Here is a 3,695-nt window from a genome sequence, read left to right on the forward strand (position 1 = left end):
TCCATCCCCAGGCACCCCATCTATATCTATCTATCCATCCATCCCCATCCACCCCATCTATCTAATCTATCTAATCTATCTATATCTATCTATCTATCCCCATCCACCCCCTCTATCTATCTATCTATCCCCATCCACCCCCTCTATCTATCTATCTACACACACACACCCTCTATCTAATCTATCTATCCCCAGACACCCCCTCTATCTGTCTATCTCTCTCTCTATCCACACACACACCCACACACACACACCCTCTCTCCATACCCAGCACTCTCTGTCCCCTTTCAGAGTAGCGTCCCTAGTGGCAAGGGGGAATATTATGACAACGAGGGGCAGCTTGTATGGGCTGAGCTCATGCTCCCCTCTACCCCCCACCAGCTCCCTGTGTGCCACCCCCCATCCCCCTCTACGTTAGGGGCTCCCTGCCCCTCCCCTGGCATGGGCTCTGTCTGTGTGCCCCCCGTGTCCTCCGTCCCCTGTGGCAGGGAACCCCCCACACCAGGGTCTCTGTGTGCCCCCCATTCTGCTCCCAGGAGCTGTGTGTCTCCCCCCCAGCCTCTCGTCCCCCATGCCAGGGACCATGTGCCCCCCCATTCCCCGCCTTGCCAAGGGCTCTGTGCTCCCCCCCCCCCCATTCCACCTCTGTGCTAGGAACGCTGTGTGCCCCACTGCCCTCCCCCCATACTAGTGACCTCCATTCTCTCCCCCTCCCCCCACGCCAGCCTCGTTAGCCTCCTCCATTGGGCTCACTCCCCAGAGCCCCGTTATCCATGCCAGCGACTTCCAGTGGCGGTGAGTCCCACAGGCTAAGCCACGCCCGGCGGTGCGAAAAAGGTCTCCCCGGTCTGTCCATTGAGAATCCCCACCACCACCACCACATCCATTCCTCCAGCCGCCCCCCGCACACACACACCTCCCTCGCCTGTAGGTTGGGGACGGGGGGGGGCAGCATCTCAGACTGCCACTTCTGGGGCGGGGCTTCTGGCTCCGGGCAGGGGGCACTTGGAAACGGGGCTAGCCAAATGACAATTAGCCTCCGTTGTCCTTAATGGACAAAGCCCTTGACCCCCCTGCTTTGGGATGTTATTGGGGGTTGCAGAAGCCCCCCCCCCCCTTATCCTAAATGAGCTCCCATCCCAGGGACGGCCACCCGGGGCCCTCCTGCCCCTGCCCTATCCAGTGCGTCCCCTAGTGGTGAGCCTGGAGCATGTGCCGTTACCCACCGCTGTTAGCGATAATCCCCAGCATCAGCCGCCCAGCCATCGGCCGCCACGCCGTGAATTAAAACACTCCTGGGGTGCCGGGGCCTGCATGCCAGGGCAGTGGCGCCCACCAGCCTGGGTACCCGTGACTGTGTTCGCCACACGCTGACTTAGGCCGCTCAAGCTAAGGGTTGATCGGATGCCAGGACAAGACCGGGGGGATGGGGTGGGCACATTGATTGCACGGGAGCTGAGGAACAAAGAGGCGCAACTGGACGTGCTGTGTGATGCCCTGGAGAGCCTGGGTTGGCCCAGAGGCTGGCAGGCACAACCTGGGTGCAGACGGCGCAGGGTGGCGCGATGAAGGACAGGCGTCTGCCAGGGCTTCTCCATGCACGGGGGCTCCAAGCCCCCCGGCCTGCAGGAAATGAGGCCCAATGCAACAAAGCTAGTGTAACGCCGCTGACTCCTGATTCACATGGGGGTGAGTGAGCGGGGAATCAGCGCCTCTAACTCCACTGGAGTGACTCTGGAGTCACACTGGAGTGAGCGAGCAGGGAATCGGCAACTCTGACTCCACTGGAGTGACTCTGGATTCACACCGGAGTGAGCGAGGGGGAATTGTCAGCTAACGTGAGTGGCTCGATCAGAGGCCATTTCCAGCCACCAGCTGCAGACCCAGCCTGGCATCTCCGCTGTACCTCTGCCCTGGCCTGTCGGCGGATACATCCCTGCCGGTGTCTGGCTGGGGAGGCCACTCTGCGGGGATCAGGACTCCGGCACCGGGCTCACGTCCACAGATCGGCTCTGGGGGCAGAATCCCACCGGAGCTGGGGCCACCCCAAGTGGCGGGTTTTTGGCTGGAGAGTCGATGACGGGTTTGTTGGGTGGAAGGATCCCTGAGTCAGAGCGCGAGTCCTGAATGCTGACCACCCAAGGCCTGTCTCTCTGAGCGTCGGGGGATCCCTGCACCAGCTCCTCAGAGGAATTTGGGGGGCATTCCCATGGCCACAGAATTTGCTTTTCCTGGACCCAGCAGTGCCACCCACCTGGCCAACCCACAGGCCCCTGCCTGGCATTTCACCCCCGAAAATGCCCCGAGCCAGCGAGATCTCCGGGCGTCGCCTCTCCGAGCAAAAGCAGCCAACCACTGCGAGCAGGATTTGAACCTACACGGGGATACCCCATTGGATTTCACGTCCAACGCCTTAACCACTCAGCCATCACAGCTGGGTACCTGTGACTGTCCTGCGTCTCACTGGGGTCGTTACCCAGCTACTGGTGTGAGACCAACTTCAGACAGCAAAATACAAAACCCTCCTGCTCTCATCCCAGGTAAAACTCCCACCTGTTCATGCTCTCTGTATGTGTGTATATATATCTCCTCAATATATGTTTCACTCTATATGCATCCGAAGAAGTGGGTTGTAGCCCACGAAAGCTTATGCTCTAATAAATTTGTTAGTCTCTAAGGTGCCACAAGTACTCCTGTTCTTTTTGCGGATACAGACTAACACGGCTGCTACTCTGAAACAGGTAAAACACAGACTCAGGGCAACTCAGCCCGGCCCTAAGGCCAGAGCTGAAGAAACCCAGCGGCGAATGGCTTGTGAACGGATGCTGAGCGGCCGGCGGGCGAGCCCACAACGCCAACTTTGGGGCCTGGGTTTCGATGCCAACGCTCGCTCGACGCCGGGGGAACGCGCTGGTTGCAGGGTTGATTGGAGGGAGCCGGCGAAGGGGAAGTATCTTTTATTGGCCCAACTTCGGGGGAAGAGGGAGACAAGTAGGTCCTGAATAAGCCTGCGGCATCGGAGCTGGGGGGCTAGAGAAGATGGGTGCCCCAGCGTGAATAGGGGGGAGGAAATACAGCGAAGGAAAACGGGCCTGACTGAAGACGCAAGAGGTAGGCCGGGCACGGGCTCATGCGGCCCAGCCATGCCACGGAGATGTCCTGGAAACAGGCAAGCCCAGGGACCACATCTGGGGAATCTATGGGGGCCTGCATCCCCCCTTCCGCATCTACCCGCTGCCCCCCTCCCCATCTACCCAGGGCAGATCGTGGCCTCCCCGTGCAGCCATGGGCTGCCAACTGCCCTGCCCCCACCCCCCGTGCAGTTTCTGTGACTCAGTTTCCCCACTCCCACGGTACGGCTACCCGCTAGCTGTGATGGGGTGAATTCCTCCTGGCCTGCGGAGACCCCGAGGGAGGAGGCAGGCTCAGGGTGTCAAATACGCGCTAGCACCACTGTGCCCCTGGGACCACCCGGAGAAACCCTGACCCGGAAACCCCGCGTGACAGGCGAACTCAGCCAAAGGACGGAGCGGGGGGGGGGGGAGGGGTACGCCCTGCCTGGGCTCCACTGCTTCTTCCAGCCCGGCTCCCAGGCTTGACTCAGAAACCCCCTTTTTCCTGGGCGCTAGAGAAACAGGCACTGGGGAGGTGTCATAACTATAAAGGGAAGGGTAACAGCTCTCTGTGTACAGAGA

At 60.4% G+C, this 3,695-nt stretch overlaps 1 non-coding gene across 1 annotated transcript; it reads right to left on the minus strand.

The window, feature by feature from the left end:
• Window positions 1-2,353: 2,353 nt before the first annotated feature.
• Window positions 2,354-2,435, minus strand: TRNAS-UGA. Its single transcript has one exon. It is a non-coding gene; the product is annotated as a tRNA-Ser (tRNA).
• Between the last annotated feature and the right edge of the window lie 1,260 nt (window positions 2,436-3,695).

Source organism: Terrapene carolina, unplaced genomic scaffold (assembly GCF_002925995.2).
Source record: "Terrapene carolina triunguis isolate 2854851 unplaced genomic scaffold, T_m_triunguis-2.0 Scaffold751, whole genome shotgun sequence".
Lineage (NCBI taxonomy): Eukaryota > Metazoa > Chordata > Testudines > Emydidae > Terrapene > Terrapene triunguis.